The sequence below is a fragment of the Zonotrichia leucophrys genome, chromosome 11 (genome assembly GCF_028769735.1).
Source record: "Zonotrichia leucophrys gambelii isolate GWCS_2022_RI chromosome 11, RI_Zleu_2.0, whole genome shotgun sequence".
NCBI classification, from domain to species: Eukaryota; Metazoa; Chordata; class Aves; order Passeriformes; family Passerellidae; genus Zonotrichia; species Zonotrichia leucophrys.
The window spans coordinates 313,056-332,966 of NC_088181.1; the positions used below are offsets into that span (position 1 = coordinate 313,056).

The following is a 19,911-nucleotide window of genomic DNA, read 5'->3' on the forward strand; positions in this document are numbered from 1 at the left end:
GGCACACTTGCTCAGAGATTGCCCAGCTGCATTCACACACAAGGACAGAACCAGCATCTCTGACACGAGAGAGAACCTTGAAATACATCTGTGCTATGCCACAGTCTCACAAGTCTGTGATATTTGCTGGGCATGTGACAATTCCTGTTTCAGGGCTGAAGTGTTCTACACCTTCTAATCCAATTTCAGTTGACTCAGTCAATGGACTTTTCATCATTTCCTTCATATTCCCATCATGATGGGTCTCATAAATCTTGCTAATGGAGGATATTACCTGATATCTGAGATACATTTTCCTTCTTGTATTATGATCACAATACATTTAATTTGCATTCCTTAGGCCCTGTCCAAGGCAATTCTTCTCCATGGTTTCTGTTTATGCTCTTCATATGCTTGTGGACAAGTACAACACTCTTCATTTATTTTGCCAAGTTAAACAGATCTAATTCTTTTCATATTTCTTCATATATCATGACTTCCAACCCTTAAACACAGTTTTACAAAGAAAAGTTATTTTAGAAATGGTGCTGCCTGGGATCCACATTTACTAATCTCCCAGCAACTCTTCCATCATTTTTCTAACTGCCTGTGCTTGGCACTAATTCAACCTTTTTCTTTTTGGTCTGGGTCCTCTACTGAGCAGTATGGGGAAAATCTTAGGCTTGTGGTGTCAGCCTTACATATTTTCACATCAGTCAGTTCCTTCTGAATTCACTTTTGCCATCTTGCATGCAGAAATTAATACAAAAATTATTGAGAAATTTACATCCAATTTGATGAAACCTGCAACGCTGTCACTGTCACTCTTCTCAAATACAATATAATCCTTGATCAGAAGTTACTGATAAAAATCTTCTATTTATTTTAGGCACCTACTATGTATTAGAGGTCTAAAATTACATCTTCCTGGAAGTGCAAACCTCACATTCTCTATGCAGTGCTGGTACCCTGATGCTTCCCAGGGCATTCACATTCCTAGGGCTAAGTAGACATTAGCTCTGTCAAAGATTCACCAGCAGAATAAATCCAGTCTGGTTGATTCAAATTTACAGGAATAACATGCCCTAAACAAAAAGTTATTTTACTTCTTTAGGTACCCAGAGTCATCCACACTTACTAAAAAGACCAGAACAGCCATCCAGGCTGCTGTCTTGGAGCAGGAGGTGCCTCATGACAGACACGCTTTCAAGTGTAGGAGCTTTTCAGTGATTGTGCTTCACAGATCATGAGCCAGAAAAATTCGGACAATATTTAACCATGTAGTGAGCAACACTGACTTGAATCCCTTTTTTGAAAGGAGAAAAAGGAAAAGGTCTTCCTCACATGGATTCTGCAGTCCCTTGCTCAACACTTTATTATCTTCCAAATTCTCAATATTTTGCAAAAAAATACCAAGGAATTTCTTTTACATAAAGGACACATACATGGAAGTGGTCTTCTATTTATAGTCCTCCTTTCCAAGTGTTCTATTAACATCCCACATTGTGAAATGTTTCCATTACTCACAGATAGCCTTGTGCTGCTGTGTTTTCCCCTTTGTCAAGGCCCATTTATGAAATCAGCTCAGGGCTCATCCATTTCAGATTCCTGAGTGACTCTCCGTTTAGTAATGATTTCTTTATACTCCCCGCCCCACATCCACCATAAGCCATTTCTTATTTCGTTTTAGAATTTACTCAACCTTTTTGATTACTCTCCCTCTCTTTACACCGCAAATAATCCTCAACATTCTGATTTTTGCCCTATTTCCTTTCATCATTTCAAGTAAAGGTGGCTTTGTACCATCAAATCTTTGAGCTACATCAATCACCTCTTCTGTCTTGTATCTTCCTTTATCAGATGAATTAGTTGTGATGTGCTTATGATATATTTTAATCCTTGTCTGTTTTTCTCTCTACTTGCATTAGTTTTCTTTTTAAATATTTCTTGTGCCCATTTCTCTGACACTAGTTGCTTATTTCCTTGAAATTTATCAGAATTTTTAACAGTTTGATATTTCCTGTTATGTGCAACTTACTCACTGTGAATTCAAGGATTTACCTCTTCAAAGCTGACACAGAGCTGCTCTTTCGGTTCTTTCTCAGACCCCACTGAGCTCCAAACTGCAGCTCTGACAGGGAAATTCTCCCTTTTTTCATTCCCTTTCACAAATTTCCCAGCCAAGGAGATCAGTCATGTTCTACTTCCATTAGTTCCGTTATTGTTCTGAGCAATTACTCCAAAGATCTTACTGATACAGACTTGAAAGAGTGAGAAAAACAAGAAATACCCTTTAATTACCAAGGACAAAATGAGTACCAGCACTTCAGCTGAGGATGAAAGGGACTGTTTCGTGTTCCACCTCAAATTCGTCATCCAACATTGAAGTTTCCACTAAATTCTGAGGAACTCAGGGCTGAGAAGGGTCGGCCCTGCTTCCGACCAACTTAAACATGGTTTGTCACTGTCTCCACGCAGTGAAACGTGTGCCCTGTGCTCCCAGGGAGTCCTCAGGAATGTGCTAGCATGTCTTATCAACACACAGGACTTATCAAGTGTTGATGCAAAAAGCCCAAAGGAACATGTGCAAACCAACTTCAGAAGAAGAAATCATGAGGAAGACCTGAGGGAGTTTATAAAGACACCACGAGTAAAATTTGGTTATTAGAAACACTTTTGTAATGCTGAACACATCCCAGTGACCAGTAAAATCCCCATGCACTTGGAAAGGGACAAAGGAGAATAAAGGCAATATAGTGCAGGTTCTGAAGAGGTCTCTTCCAGAAGACTGAGCAAGTCCGAGAGCACTGTCAGGTGCATAGGAGACCTCCAGTTCAGTTTGTCACCAACACAGTACCACAGCACGTGGGCATGGCAAGAGCGGGAGAGAGAAGGGTTTTGTAAGATAAATGTGTTTGCAGTGCCACACTCCCTTCTGCTTGTGCTCAGGGTGGGGTTTTATTAACAAAGGATTCAGATATTTTGAGTCACAGACAGACAAACTGATTAAAATCAGTTCTAATCCTGGCTACATCAAAAAATCTCTGCTAACATTTTGAAACGTTTAAATAAAATTTGAAAACATTTTGAAAATTTAAATAATTTTAAAACTTTAAAATAAATTTACAATTTAAAAATAAATTAATAAATTTAATTTTAAAAAATTAAAAAAAAATTTAAACTTTAAAATAAATTTTGAAAACATTTTGAAAATTTAAATAAATTGCAAAATTAAAAATAAACAGAAAGGCTGTAGCTATTTATTATGTCAAATAACCAGCTCCCATCCTGCTTGCTGCTGAGTGTTGCTCAGGGAGGATGGCTGTAGGCTTGGGCAGGCTTCTAACTCATATAGGAGGATCCAAAAAAACAGTTATAGGCTCCTCAAGAACATTCTGACTGCTCTTGTAAGAATTAAAAAAAAAAAGAAGAAAACTCTACCAGCTGAAGCTGAGAATATGACGCATGTAAATAAAGTGAACAAAATACTCCAAGAAGTGGGCTGTGTTATTTCTCACAGTAAAATCTGTGCATGGAGAACAAAGCTATGATAAAACAGTTGCAGCTTATTGTTTATTGCTTCAGTGATATCCAGAGGAAATCTGCTTAGTCTGCAACCCAGAGGAGGATTTTCCCACCTTCTAGCTATAAAAATCTGAAACTAATTCTGTGTTCTCTGGCCACTCATAATACAGCCTCTACAATCTAAACATAATTAACAACACTGCTGCTGCTGCTAATGAATAAGCTAGAAAAGAATCTACCTCACTCTTATCTAATGTTAATTTTCCAGGGAGAAAGGGAGAGAGACAGGCAAGGATGACAAAGTAATATTTTGAGGTCAAAGCAGGCAATTTCAATTCCATTCCATAATGCCATTACTTTCTGAGCAGTGATTACCAAAGGAGCCTCACCAGGTTAAAAAAAAAAAAAAATCCATCTACCTTTCAGACCTTCCTGGCTGTAAACTGACAAAAAGATATTACCAACACCTTTCCCAGCTGCATCCATGAACAGATCATCACAGGCAGCCCAACACCTAAAAAGACCTTTGAAAATATTTCCTATTCATGCTCAGACCTTTTTTTTTCCCTAAATGTAATAGCAACCTCTCCTGTCTCACCAAAATTTGAAGCACAAAAAAACCAAAAGCAAAATATATTCCTCTACTCCTGCAGACCAGCACAAGCTATTCCTAATGTCAGGTCAATAGCAACACAACAAGGAGAAAACTTTTCTATATTAATTTTTTAAGCTAGTCTAATTAAAGATAGCACCTTCAATCTCCCTTATGCTGCATTTTCCAAACATTTTAAAACATTCAGCACAAAATGCTGATCATGAAAGAAACTGAAAGCTCGCTGCTGAGCTCTGCCAGGAGGACAAACTTTGTCCCTAGGGAAGTAGCCAGCAATGGGACACGGGATCCAGCAAGTTACCCCAACCTCTGTCCTATTCCAAGGGCTTCCTTTAATCCAATTGGTTAGATGCAGCTTGATATTATTATCCCAGATCTCATTACAACATTGCAGAGAGCAGACTGTAAGTCCTGAATGGAGAATAAACAACAGGCTGCAAAATAGTCAGTTTTAATCCTGGCTACATCAAAAAATCTCTGCTAACAACAAGGCATCTTTGCTTGGAGTGAGGGGCAGACAAAGATAACAGGAAAAACAAGGCTGATGTACTATCAAGGAACTACCAAAAAAGGAAAGTTCAAAGCTTGTCTCCCAGCAGCATAGTTTGTCAATTATTTCCTCTTCCTGTTTAATATATCACTTTTTTTTGGTATTTGTTTAAATTCTAGGCAGCAAGAATGAGAAATCTTGTAATTTTCCTTAAGAGCCTCACATACTGAGCACCACTAAATATTTGGCAAGATAAATGACAGAGCTGCTCTAAAGGAATCATGTATTCTAGAAATAAAAAAGATACATCTGTTGTCTCTTTTGTCAATGTGAAAGGTGAGCCACATAAAACATGGGATAGCAAAATACTGAGGACTGACAGAAGACATGCCCATGTCAATTCAGGTGTAAGGTTATCCCATGTCCTTTCATTTCTGAGGATCTGACATGCTTCGTTTTTCAGAAAGATGTGCAGGAGACCAAAGTAAAGGTTATTAGATCTTGCTGGTCTGAAATCTAGGGAAACAAAGATAGCTCTTAGCTTTGCACACAGGTGTTGTTTGGTTTGACTCTGCTGGGACTCAGACACAGCCTGCGAGGCTCGCACGCCTGCCCCTGCCCATCAGAGCATCCAGCCTTTGCTCCACAGCACCACTTGTCACCCTCTGGCCAGCGAAAACGCCCTGGCTTTCAAGTCACACCCTCCTTGGGACAACACTCACAAAGTGCTGCACAGGACCCACAGAGGCTTAGAAAAGTGATGGATCAGGAGAGCCAGAACCTGAATTTTATGCCCCAGAAGCAGCATGAACAGCTGGTTGAAGACTTTCATTAGCAGAGATCAAGTAGGGACACCTCCCTCACTGCTGAAATGGTGCTGCACACCAGAGTATCCCATTAGCCCTCCCACGTGGGAAAAAAGTACTTTTTTTTCCTCAATAAAAGAACAAAGACCATTGATTTTTCTGTTTATAGAGGGCAGGCAAAACCAACTCAGGTAAAGTCCCCCTTCTCTAGTACTTGTTGGAGATACCCTGTGTGATTGGGTTCTTAGAGCTGAAAAAATTGCATCTCAAGCTGATGAAGAGCACAGAGTTCTCCAGCTCTCACCTGTGTCAGTGCAGTGGCTGCAGCCCGAGCAGAGCCTGAGGGACACAAACTTATTTTCTGGAGGAGAAGGAGGGTGGGCACCTGACACGACTGGCATTCAAGTGAAAGAAAGAGATTGCAAGGCTTTAACCCATTACCTGATTTACATTATTATTTACACTATTTTACATTTAAAGTAAAAAAAGTACAAAAAAGTATTATTTACAAAAAAGTATTATTTACAAAAAAGTATTATTTCAGCTCTTTCCTGGATGCACATTGTAGCACTTTATCTGGCCTGGCACATTGTAGCACTGACTGGCCACTTTATCCCTTTGCAAAGGGTGGCACAGACACTTCATAAATGTTTACTCCAGAATTAAGTATTTTTGGTTCAGTTTGCATATGACTCACTAGTAGGCTCCTAGGTTTGCCTGGATTATTTGTTACATTTATTGAAAATGTACATATTCTAAATTCACTAAAAAAGCAAGGATCCTGGAAGACTCCTGTTCAGTAAACAGGAATGCCAATATCCTCCATGCTAACAGCACTGACTGAAGTAGTTTACTTTAGAGGAGGAATTAACTCCAGGGCAGTTTTTCTGCTGAATGTCAATAGACAGCAGCACTGAGAAAACTTCTTTTTTTTTTCTCCTTTGTTTTTTACTCTTGGTTTGGGAAAAGGAATCTTTGAAAGCAGAAGACAGCAAAGAATAAAACCAAACACACCAGCCATCAAAGGATGACTTCTAATATCAATTATTAAAGATAATTCTAATAGAATTATTGCAGAATATGGACTTTTCACAGAAGAAACAGAACACTCCTCAGTCTTTTGGAAAAAGCAATTGCTTGTCTGAGGGACACCAGTGCTCCATGAAAGCTGACAGCTGGTCTGCCAGGGTTGCCAGAAACAGCGTGGGGAGAAGCAGCTTTGCCTGAGGGACTTGCAGAATAATCTCCTTGTGCCCTCCTAGTCTCCAGCCACTGGTGTCAGGAAGAATGGCAAACTTCACAAAACTGTTTTAAAGGAAACCATCAGAACCTAAGATTTACTTTTTATTATAACTCTGAATCTTACCATATTCTTCAGCTGCATAAAATCCTAAAGGCTAATTTTAAACTGGGGGAGAAAAAGACTCCTGTTTATTAGCTTTGGTCTTGAGTTTTGAGTTGTATCAAGTGCTTTTCTACTTCTGGGTATAACAAAGACCAAATAAGAATCTCTCATATTTGTATTTTTTTGTACTGACAATCTTTCAAGCAAGCTCCAGTTGTTCTGGCAGCTTACAGCATGATTTATCTGTGCAGAGAATTCTCCTGTTCAATGGGACATAGAGAGGTTCTGCTGCAAATTCTTTTAGAGGAATTGCAGGATAAGCAATGGAGATCAGTATCTGATCCGATCAGCACTGTGGTAGTTAAAACACAGAGAGAAAAACAACATTGTTTTGCACTTTGAAACCTGTTTCTAATCAGCTGAGCTACTCCTATGGGGTCAAATAAAAATGATTAGCTTATTAAAAGCATAGTTTTTCTATTTAATAAGCAAAAATGATTGAAAATTCTGTTCCAGATCCTGATAATTTTAGTGTTTCTAGTTAAGCCTACAAAATTGCATTCATTATTAGTGTCTAGATTCATTAACAATTCAATTTATAGATATTAATGCTTATAATGCATGGTTCACTTGCCAAAACTTGAAGAGAAATTGTTTCAATTAGCTTTCATGGATCATGGATCCTACCGGCTGGGTATTTTTAGACAAAAGATACAAACACATCCCCAAGCAATGCTAATGCACAGCTGGGATCCGTATGGAAGGTCAGCTAATGGTTTAAAAGGAAAACCAGTAAATAAATTTTACATAGAACTGTGGGACAGGAACAGAATCAATCAAATATTTGCAGGTCACACCCCTCCCCTTAAAAACACCACAATTCCCTGGGCTGGATTTTTAAAAATAAGCAATAAAATACAAGCTAGAGCCTGGGTTAAGGGATATTTGTCAGGCTGTGATGAAGCATGCCAGGTATGCGTGGGCCCAAGGCAAACTGCTTCCTTCTCATTTTCATTCAAACTACATAATTAAAGTCAGCAACGATGCACCACTGCAGCCATTTGAGAGGATTGTAGCCAAGGAGAGAGCTGTGATCAACACTTCATCTTCTTTCTTGAGCTCTGTTACAGCCAGGGAGAACAGCCCAAAACCTACACAAACAAATTTGTGCCACACCTGCATACTAAAGCCTGGCAAGAGGACACCAGGGAACACCAGGTAGCTGGCCAGGGTCAGGGTGAGGGACTGTGCCCACGGCTGTCCCAGTGAGAGCAGGAGGTCACAGTGCCACACCGATGCCAGCAGGAGGTCACGGTGCCACACTGATGCCAGCAGGAGGTCACAGTGCCACACCGATGCCAGCAGGAGGTCACAGTGCCACACTGATGCCAGCAGGAGGTCACGGTGCCACAGGGCTGCCAGCACGAGGTCACAGTGCCACACTGATGCCAGCAGGAGGTCACGGTGCCACAGGGATGCCAGCAGGAGGTCACAGTGCCACACTGATGCCAGCAGGAGGTCACAGTGCCACACTGATGCCAGCAGGAGGTCACAGTGCCACAGGGCTGCCAGCAGGAGGTCACAGTGCCACACCAATGCCAGCAGGAGGTCACAGTGCCACAGGGCTGCCAGCAGGAGGTCACGGTGCCACACCGATGCCAGCAGGAGGTCACAGTGCCACACTGATGCCAGCAGGAGGTCACAGTGCCACAGGGCTGCCAGCAGGAGGTCACAGTGCCACACCGATGCCAGCAGGAGGTCACAGTGCCACACCGATGCCAGCAGGAGGTCACAGTGCCACAGGGCTGCCAGCAGGAGGTCACAGTGCCACACCGATGCCAGCAGGAGGTCACGGTGCCACACCGATGCCAGCAGGAGGTCACAGTGCCACACCGATGCCAGCAGGGCCACGCAGCCCTGGACAGACACACAGCCAGCATCGCTGGGCTCCACAGCCTGCATCTCATCAGGATAAAAAAGTAATGGGAATTGTTGGCCTTTGATATTGCCAGTATTGGAGTACTGTTCCTCCCTCCTCTGCTGAGCGCTGGAAGGTTCCAGTGCTGGGATTCAGTGCCGCCAACACGTGGATGGTGTCCTGAGGCACCTGGGGTGTTTCTGAAATTGGGGCAGGTCCCCACAGCCTGAGCTGCCTGGCTCTCTCTGCTTCCTGACACCTGGCACGCCAATGCCAGCTGAGCTGAGCTGAGCTCCACACCTGCTCACAGCACCATGGCTTCTCTCCCATGTGCACATCTGTCTCCTAGACTCAAAGAAAACCGGTATTTCTGCAAACAACTTCAGTTTGTGACTCTCCCTGCTGAGAACAAGGTACACTATATTCCAGGGATATTGAAGATGCTCAGTATTTTCCAAGCAGCCTAACCAACCATTGTTCCAAAAAGCTGGTCTTTGTTTCAGAAGGGTCTATACAAATCAGTCAAGTGATTTGTTTTGAGTTGGCTGATTTTTGAAGAGCAGAGGTCTGGAGGGTGCTGACCACAGAGGTGTCTCGCAGGCATCTCACTGCTGGGCTTGAGCATATCATATATTTGTAGGGCAGCAGTCAGGCCCCCCCTAATTCTCTGCCAGTGACATGACAGCATGTGCTCAGCTGGAATTCCTCTGCAGAGAAAAGCAATTAAGAAAAAGATTTAGAGAAGGAACACCAGCCCTAAAATTGTCTGGAGCCCAGTCTGCAGAGCAGCAGCATTAGCGTGGACTCACTACCACTCAAGGTAGTTTTAGGGCCAGCTAACTCAGAGGTACATCTTGATTCAATGAAGGCAAAACCAAATGATTGATCTCCCAGTTCTACTTTATCCTAAATTTGGTACCAGAGAACAGATCAGTGCTCCATTCATGCTTATACTTTGGCAAAGCAGACAGGATGAGGAAGCCACATGGCCGCTTACATTTACATCAGGTCTATTGCAGGCCTCAGAATTAATACAGAAAAGTAATCTAAACAAGTATTTTTAATGGCATGATGCATCCTCAGCTGCACCAAGCAATAAGGAACATAAGCTCACACACCTTAACATGCAGTATCCATGCTCCCAAATTCATTAATTCAAGACTACAGCTGGAACAGCATTTGAAAACAGTCAACTCATTTAATAAGAAAAACTGCCTGAGAAGCCCATCAACAGTGCAGTGGCAATGGGAGCCTGAGTGCCAGCAGCTGTGCTCAGCCCCCAGGTCACCAGCAGCACTGGTCAAAACCATCACTCCTTTGGTTCCAAAAGCCCACAGCCCTGACTTCCTTTGCCATGGAGAAGAGAGAACAGATTCCAGCCATGAGAAAATGCCGTCCTTTACCTCTCCCACTTCCCACGAGCATGCTTCCAGAGCTTTCCTACCAGCCTCTGAACACCCTGGCTATTGCTCTGACTGTGCAGAAGCATCTTGAAACCTCCCAGTGACGAGACTCCACCACATCCCCGGGGGTGTGGTGGCTCTGCCTACTCCTAAGGAGCCCCAGATCTGAACTCCAAAGATGGGCAGGTAAACATCGAAATCTGGCACACCAGTTACCATATTTAGGACATTGAACATCAGTGACACCACGCTGTGTCCACTTGGAAATCAAGTAAATGGATAAATAGGAAAGGAGAGAGGACTCCTTCAGAAAGGAAAAGGACTCTCTACTGCTGGGTTTTGTTTAGGTTCAGCATTTTTGCAGTTTTATAGGTTTTGAAGTCATACAGCCAGATCAATGCTGAAAACACAGGAAAAAAATTCCTCTAAGTTCTTATTTTTTTGACTTTTTTTTTCCTCCCACCACATGAGCAATTTAATAAAGTGAAGTTATTTTCGGCAGAGAGTACTTTTCACCAAGAACTGCTTAAATGCTTTTCTTGAGCTGTTTCTTTTTGTCTTTTCTAAATTCAGTGATTGGTTTTACAACCATCAAACTTCTGCAGCTTTAACTCTAAGGTTATATATTCCTCCCCTCTTTAACAAACTCCACTTAGTTGTTATCAATAACTAAATTAATTTTTGCATTTTGTTTTTTGCAGGAGCTGCCTGCACAGGGCAGTGGTTAGAGGCAGGAGGCTGACATGGTGAGAGGATGATGGAGAAGGAACAGCAGATATGGATTAGATATAGAGTGAATTAAGCAGTGGGACAGAGGTGAGACTGACAGAAGGAAATGTAAATGGGCACAAGCCAACAAACACTTCCCTTTATTTTCTCTACCACCAATTAAGTTTGCCCTCTCCTTCCCAGAAGCCTTCAGCTTTCCATTGTGCTCCTGTTGTGACATCCTTGAACTGATCTTTGGGTCACTGACCCTTCTCAAGGCGTGCAGCTCCCACCATGGGGACACGGAGGAGGAATTGTGGTCGGGTGTGTTGTCACCGCACGGCAGCACAAGGCACACGGGAGCTGCAGTCACTGACTCGAGCTGTCAATGTTTGGCACCACACTCGCACTGCCCCTGCAGCTCGGAGCATCTCTGCAGGAAGCACGTTCATTCCTCCCCGCGCTGTGCACAACAAGGCTCCAGATCATGACACCAAACAGGGGGTGAAAATGAACAGCAAAAGGAGCAGGATGATTCTAGAAAAGGTTGTGAGAGTATCAGATAAGCTGTTATGAGACCGAAACTTATTGTGCTCAGGAGCTGCTTGTAACTTTATATCTGTCCCTCAAGAGAATTCCCGTGGGGAGCTCAGTAGGTCCCATCCCCATATTTTATGCATTTTGAAAAACAGAGTGGGATGCTCCAAATGTCCTCACAGGAAAGGTTGATTTTGGTTTGAAAAAAACCAAAAAAAAAAAAAGAGTGAGTTATTTGTGGCAGGAATGCTGCCTGGTTGAACGCCCCCTCTGCCCTCCTCTCAGCAGCCCAGCCCAGTGCTGGAGGCAGGCTCTGTGCTGGTATTTGAGCTCAGTCAAAGGAAGCCACTTCCTCATTAAGACATACCCAAATATGGCAATAACATGGAGAGCCAAAAGTAGTAACAGATTTATTATTACCACTATGTGGAAATAATGTTTTTTTGCTGTTACTCAATCCAGTTAATTATCCATGCAAAGTAAAGTTATTCCTGGCAGCCACAGAGGCAGAGCTGACTTGGTAATGGCTGGGGATGGAAGGGTTGTTATGCAGGAGGAGAAACTAAATAGTTCAGTAAATTAGTCCAAATAGATACACACTGGGATTGGCCTTTAGAGATTCAAAATAGTGAATTCAATGCTTTTAGGCTTATCATACTTTTTATTTAATAGAGAAGTGTCTGATCTGGGACTGCATCATCTCCCAAAGACTCTACAAAGCGGTAATTTTTCAGCATGCCCTAAGGGTAACAGGAAGAATTACAGAAATCTTCAAACCATCCAACTCCCACAAGCATCCTGCACCCTGGACTTTCACTGGAGCAACAATTGCACAGCCAGTAAGGAACACTGGTGGTTCCTGAGTACTTGGAAGGGTGTTACAAAGCACACCACCAAAGCTTCAGTGGTGTCTGATGTCCTTGAAGGGAGGAAAAAGCTGAGTGCAGCACCATCTGCACTCTGCACAATGGGAAAGATGACAAAAAGAAAAAAAAAATGAAGCCATAGAGTGGAAAACCCCCAAAACCTACAGAAAACAAGAGCTGAAAGTGAAGAAAACCACAGGATTTATTCAAAAATTTTATTTGAACTGTCCACAGGCACAGTGATTGTATAAACACTAAACAACAGGAACATAAATGAACACTATGGGAAAAGAAACTGCTGACATTTTTACTGCAGGAAGGACAGACCACCAAGAACAGCCTGACTCAAACACCCAGTGTTGGTTCCCACACCAGAGCTGTTTGTGTTGGCTCCAGCACCCAGTTCCAAGCAGAACACTAAGAACATGCATTCTGCTGATGTTTGAATAAGCCCTGCCAACAAATTGATCCCCCAGCAGCCGGGCTGTACGAGATGGGGTGACATAAGTAAGTGTGAGAGAGCAAGAAAGTGAAATGAAAAGACACTCAGCACTCTTCTTCCAGCATCAGTGTTCAGTGGGAGCTCTTTCCTTTTCCCTTCTTTACAATGGATTATTTCTTCCCCCAGTCAGGAAAAGCATAACCCAAAAGGGCATTGGTGAGCGTGTGTAATGTACATGCAGGGGAGACACGGCTGCCCAGAAACAGATTCCACAGATGGTAACCCAGAGGACAGCCTAAATCAGGCAAATCTCTAAATAAGGTGTGGGAGACACTTTGTGAAGAAGAGCTGCATTAACCCCAAGCAGACAATCCCAGCTGTTGGCTGGGCCCTGCCCAGCAGCCTCCTGCATTCACCTGGCCACCCTGCTCACACAGGTGCCTGCACAGGGCACCTGCAACCAACAGCTCCCAGCCAGTGCCACTGCCACTCCTCAAACTGCCCGGCAGCAAACCATGCATGGAATCGGTCACAAAGATAATATTACATTTCTCCCGAGAAAATCCTCTTCCCTTCTCCCAGAAGGAAGTCACTTGGCATGGAGGACAACACTGACTTCTGACCACTCTTTTTCAGACACCTTAATTCTTTTCCTTCTCACACAGAGCACTGGTTTGGTAGATGAGCTCATCAGGATGTGTGCACACCATGCCACGAATGCAAGAAAAACCAGAGTGAATAATTAAAAATACAGTAAATTTATAATTGTTTAAAACTGCCATGCCCCAGTATAGCCTATTTCCTTAAGAGATTTAATCTTTTCACTATTTTCAGTCTTTTAAAGACTCTTAATATTAAATGAAACTCTGTACCTTTAGTTGTCATTTTCCATCTTGCACAAGGGAACCTTTCCCACAGCATCTTTTTAAGTCATAAATAAAACACCCAACTACTTTCTTTTTCCCACAGATGAGAACATTAAAACATTGACATTTTAATCTGATACAAGAATGAGTTGTGTCAGCACGCTGCTTCCAGCTACAACAACAGAAAACCCAAGTTTAATTAAAGACAGAGAGGAGAAGCTGCATGGTGGTGCCTGAACCATGGATGTACAGCAGATCCTTGCTTGCTCACCAATTTTGGGCTCAGGTTCCTCTCTGGGCAACTGCTGGTCAGGCAAAATATGACTGAAAAGGAAGGAGAGGGAGGACAAAAAACAAACATTTTCTCAGATAGGAGATGCAAAAGGTGAGACCAGATACCTGAGATTAACACAGATCACAAGTAACAGCGTGGCACAAACAAATCTAAACAAACAAAAAAAAAATCTAAGGCTCCAAGCTGCTCTCTTGTGCCCCCATTTCCCTGCTCCCTTTTAGTGCCTGTGGCAGTCTGTGGGACTCGGACAGTCCCAAGCAGTGCTGTGCTCTGGTCACACATAACACGGCATGGCACCATCCCACAGAGCAGAAACACACCAAGATCGGAGACCTTTCCCAGCACGTACCACAGCCTGGGAATGTCCAAGTCCTGCAGCCCCAGGTACCCCAGCTCTGACATCCCGTCTGCAGCAGTGCCTGGGAAGAGTTGTCAGAAATGCAGACTAGCTAGAGATGATTTCTCTGTCTGTAAATCAAAAAAACATCACCCCCAAAGCCTCCAGACACTGGTATGGACTCTGGAGCAATGAGGAAGAGTTCACAGAAAGCATTCTCTCCACATCCCCAAGAATCAATATCCACTTGGTACAGTTGGATTCTATTTTTAAAGCTGTTTTTGCAGATTACCAGAGACAACAGTTTTCCTTCCTAACGTATATCTTGGAGAAGAGCTTGCAGAAAGTAGAAAAAAACTACTATGAATATACAGCAAATAGCACAAACGAATCAAATTATGTATTTATTAATTCCTTAGCCTTCCAGAGAAGCAGCAGATGATTTTTGACAGGGGACATGTACTGCAGCAAGCACAGTGCTAAGAGCAGAGCGGGTCTTTCTGCAGTGTTCTGCTCTCCCTGGGATGTGCTCTATGCCAAGGGCTGGCACCACAGCCACAGAGCCAGCTGTCACAGCTGAGAAGCACCAGTGTCCTCCTGGCATAGGACAGTGTTTTACAAAAACCTTCAAGAATCTGGTGTCAGGACACTTTACATGACCCTGTAGACGCTTCATTAAAAAGCCAGACTCTACAGCACAGAAACGAGTAGGATTGCTGCTCTTGTACCATTGCATTTCAAAGAGAACCCTTTTCAAGAGGGTAACAGAAAAAAAGACATTTAATAGCAAATTTTATGAGAGAAGGATAAAACCCAGGTAGTTCAACAGTTCCTGAAATCCCAGTGGTGGTCAATAAATCGACTTCTGCTTCACATTATATGAAGAGGCTGTACTTAGCAAATCACTGTGTAAGCTGCCTCAATAACAGCAATCCTGCTATCAAGTTTACTTGCAATGAGTCCAACAAAGAAATTAATTTCTTAGATGACAAGAAAAGGTTATCTAGAACTGGGAAAACACATGAGACAAAGATTTCCACTAATAAAACAAATATCAGACTCAGAGCTGAATTTGAAGCTATTTTTTCTCTGAAATATTTTAAATCCCTGTAGCCCAAACACTAGAGCTACAAAGAAAACAAAGAAAATATCCTGCAAACTGCCCTGCTAAAACACGAGGAGAGCAGAACGAGCCACAGCTCTTTTCAGTACGTGAGTTACTCCCCCAGCTCCGCGCACGCTGTTCCTCCAGCGAGGCCAGAACAAGAAAATAAACTACAACCCAAGTTCCAGGCTTAAACAAACCTCACTTTGAGCTACCAGCTGATTTACTCCCCAAAACTTCAGTACAACATACCTTCCAGAATTCAGAACATGCCCTTTGCACAAGTACAAAAGTGTTTCTCATGACTCCAGTAAGTAACAAAACACACCTTCCTCATCTCATCTTTCTGATTTTATTGATCTGTTTATTCCCAAGACATTCCACAGGTATCACCCATCTTATTTTCCAGTTATCATTTTTTTTCATAAATATTTCCACAAAAGGGCACCACTTTCCTCTAAGCTACCCTTTATTCCTCTCACCGTAATACACACCCTTCTGTTAGTGCTCTCATTTCATAATCCTCATATTTGTCTATGCACATCAAGTGAGCAAACTGACCTGATTTGTCCACATGGCCACAGGAAGTCAGCCAAAAACTGAGACAGCACAGAGGTTTGATTTTGAAGGTCATTATATTAAAAAATGGACTCCCTGTCTGTGCTGCCCAAAGATCTGCACCCACAGTTCTTAGAGCAGCTCAGTCCATCCAACATGCAGGAGCTCTGATCAATCACACACCTGGCACCTGTGCTGGATGCCTTGGTGACCATACTGCACCACTGGAATCAAGTTCTATGATTTGGGTTAGGTGTAAAAGATTGTTGAATTTCTCTACTTCACAGCTGCAAAGATTAACATCAAATTTTAATCGATTTCAAACCAAAGGCACGTAATTCACCTGAAATAATAACAGGAAGAGATTTAGTCCATCAGTACATCATGGATGTCTGACATCCACGTGAGCCCAGCTGCCCAAACCAGCGACAAGTCACATCAGCTCTAGTGCTGCTGTTGTGGCTGCTTAGGCAGGGGACCTCCAGAACGGATTCCTGCAAGTCCCACAGGAAGACAAGGACTCTGCTAGGACAGTTACCTCAAGCCACTCGCTCAAGATGTAAGTGAGATGGGGAAGAGTTAAGATCTAGGTTTCAATTTCCATGGTGATTAGAAGAAAGAACTTGTCTGAGAAGCTGTTTGAACCATTAATGCTGATTTTGAGTATTCTTTGGAAAACAGGCTATTTGAGAGGACAGAGAGAAACAATAACCGGGGGGTAGTTTTGTTGGGGCAGTGTTGTGTTGGTTTGTTTGGGTTTTTTTCAGATTTGGTGACATGAGTAGCTACAGTCTTGTCTGTGTGACACTGAGGGCAAAGCAACAGAATGGCCAATACAAGACTCTAGCTAGAAAAAAAAAAGAGAGGGTAATATAGCATTAGTGACATGAATTTTCAGAAAACATATTCTTACACTAGTGTGGTTTTTAATTAAATGCTTATTGCTAATTAATAGCACAGATATAGCAGGTTTTGTGTGACAGTTGACTTGATGCAAAATGACATTTGATTAAGAAAATCAAAATCAACATGACACATCAAGTGGGCTAGAGACTGATAGGCCTCAGAATGTAATTGCAGATAAGGCCAAATACTAAATAAATGTTTCCAGCTTATAGCAATTAAATATCAACACAAAAGAGAACAGTTTCTTTTATCCCACCCTCAAGAGCTTGACCCTGTGTTATGCAGCAGTTTTGTCTATGCTCTGAAAAAAAAAGGCACAAGATGATTACTGAACAAATTTACAGATTAGAGCAATGAAAACAAGGATCAGTGGTAGAAAGCAATTTAGTTTGCCAGACAAAGAAGACTGGAACAAAGATCCCCATTTTTAATATAGCTAAATGTAAGAAAACATGCCTAAGCCCCACTTCCAGGCTGGCAGCCTCTCTTGAAAGCAGGTACTCTGAAAGGTCACTGTAGAAAAACATTTGTAGGGAGCTTCAAGGGAGATGCTGTAGGTAAATAGGACCATGGAGATAATTTTGCTTTCATATTTCCTCCAAAGCCAAAACTACACAAGTGAGGCTTCAGATAACAGTTGATAGCAGCTGGTGACAGAAACTCACAATTAAAAAAACCCCAAACCAACCACTCCCCTAGAAAGCTGCCAAAAGTTTGATTGAAACAGAAGTAAGGAAGTATTTGGGCGTCTCATGCCTTTCTTGAAGGTCAAAAGGGACAAAACTCAGGTATCTGAGAGACAGGAAGCAAGAGAGACAGATGCCAATCCTACTCCAGTTCTCTGAGCCAAACACAAGCATTCAAGCTCTCCTGCTTCTTCCTTTCATACCTTGTCTTTGCAGAATATGCAGAGCATTAATATTTATGGCCTTAAAGGGAGCTACTCACACACAGTGAAATGAAACATCTTGCTTTCTTCAGCAATTAAATCCCACTGCTGCACGTCACAGCTTTTTTCAGCTGAGGTCCGGAAGTACAAAACCTCTTGGCAAGCATTCTGCAATGCCCCAGCAGGTGACAGTCCCATGGCAGGGCATGGCCATGCCAACTGCACCCAGAACATCTGCTGCCTTGGTCTGGTCACGAGTATATAGACAGGAGGAAGAAAAAGCCAAGAGGACAACTTATCCTGGATGGCTTTACATCAAAACTCACGTCACCATTCTTGGCTCTTTCAATTTATCCCTCCACCTTCATATAAAATTGAATTTGGAACATCACATGCAGCTGAACAACTGAAAGCCTGAAACACAAAAGCTCAAGAAACATAATAGGAAGTGCAGGAGCACACAGGAGCGTGTCAGAGCTGAGGAATTCCAGCCCTAGCTCCCAGTTCCCTGCCTGGGGTTCCCAAGTCCCCACCTGGCAGCACCTGTCACCCGTGATTCTGGCCACCATCACGCCAGGTACAACACTCCTGCAGCAGCCGGGATCAATCACGAGCTCTGGCACAAGATCTTTGAAGCACACTAAGGGGAGATTTCTGCCACAACAAGTGCTACACCACAGGACCACCTCAGACACCTCCAAGCCCAGTTTCTCCCAGCAGAGCCCCCTGCCCATGAGCCAGGGCCCAGCTGCAGTGCAGAGGTTTGTGGTTCCCCTACCTGCCACCTTCCAACATCAATGCATAGCTTCAAACTCCAAAGGGACATGCAAAAGAAAGCTGGAGGGACAGAGAGGAATCAATGTCAAAACAAACAAATAGCTTTCAAGTGATTTGGGACTCTAAAAAGGAGGGGTTGTATTTTTAGCTGCACACAAGCAGCTCCAGGTGCTTTTCCTTTGTCCCCATGACAGTAGGTAAGTGAACACACCTGCCTCACCTCGCGCCCCGCTGATGGTAAACACGAGGTCTTGCATTCAGGTTACAATGTGGAGTCACTTCAGAGCAGCCCTGTGCCAAAATAGCACATTTCTGAGGGATGCAAAGGTATTCAATAAAAAGCTTTTAAAGGCATATTTTTAAACTTGCAGGAGGAAAGCTTTTCTGTGTCAAGACAGTAATTCTTTTAACAGCATTGATCAAAATGTCATTCTTTTATGAGTGTACAATACCTTTTAATGGCATACAACAAACCATTAGGGTTCTACACCTCCGTGCAGCACAGAGCTTACTGGAAAATCAGCACCACTGGCCAAAAGATAGCCACTGGGTTTTCTGCCTTTCCTAAGGCAGAGTTTCTTCCATTCTCTGCTGCACCCAAATACCCACAAGTCAAGTGACCTCAAAAAATTAAGTCAAACTTCTCACCACTTTCACCAGAGCTTTTTCCCCACATGTTTTCTCAAAAAATGCCTCTCATAAACACAACAAATATTCTGGCTCTTTCTTTTCTTCACCAGTGATCACACTTACCCTACGACAGCGCTGACGGAGGAACTGGAGGGGGTTATATTGAACAGAATGGGTTTCATTTTCAGAAATGGGATGAAGTGCCACCTGCCCTTTCCTAACACTGGAGTCTGGGGCAGAATCCATCTACAAATCATCTAGTTCCTCTTAAGTGCTCCAGCCCTTCAAAGGGCGAGAGCACTGGTGATTGCATTTGCTCTGCTTGAATGGAAGACCAGCATGGGCTTTCTGTATGCATTCAGCACTTTACAGCCTGATTTTAGGTACAAATATCAACAGGAAAGGGAATGATTTCCATCAACCCACATTCAAGGCTTTTCCTGTCAAGGGCAAGAGAATATTTAATCATCACTGTTAACTGAGCAATGGCAGCAGCAAAAGAGCTGTATTTCACTCTTCAAAATACTTCTGGATAGTAGCAAGATCTCAGCTGCTTCTGGAAGTTTCAGTACAAACAAATGAAAAAAACAACTCCCAATAAAACACAAGGTAAAACTATAAATCAAAGACAGGAAAACTGACTAGAAAAAGCAGGCAGAAAAAAACCCTGAGGTTCTAAAATCAAAATCTGGAGTGAAATTAACTTCAGATAAGAAAAGTTTGAAGGGCTGCTCATCTCTTACATGCTCAGAAGCAGCTCTGTGCCTCTGACTTCCAGTTATGAGATGTTGCTGTAAGTTTTCTCAGTCTCATCTAAAATTTAAAAATCAAAGTTAATTTTTTTCTTTAAGACAATTATTATAAGCATACACAAATTCAACTCAAACAGGACAATTTATGCTCCAGAAGATGTCAT

At 42.7% G+C, this 19,911-nt stretch overlaps 1 protein-coding gene across 1 annotated transcript in view; it reads right to left on the bottom strand.

Annotated features, from left to right (window-relative positions):
- LOC135452965 (collagen, type I, alpha 1b-like) overlaps positions 1-19,911 on the bottom strand; it is an 80,767-nt gene that overhangs the window by 52,322 nt on the left and 8,534 nt on the right. The window lies entirely within an intron of this gene.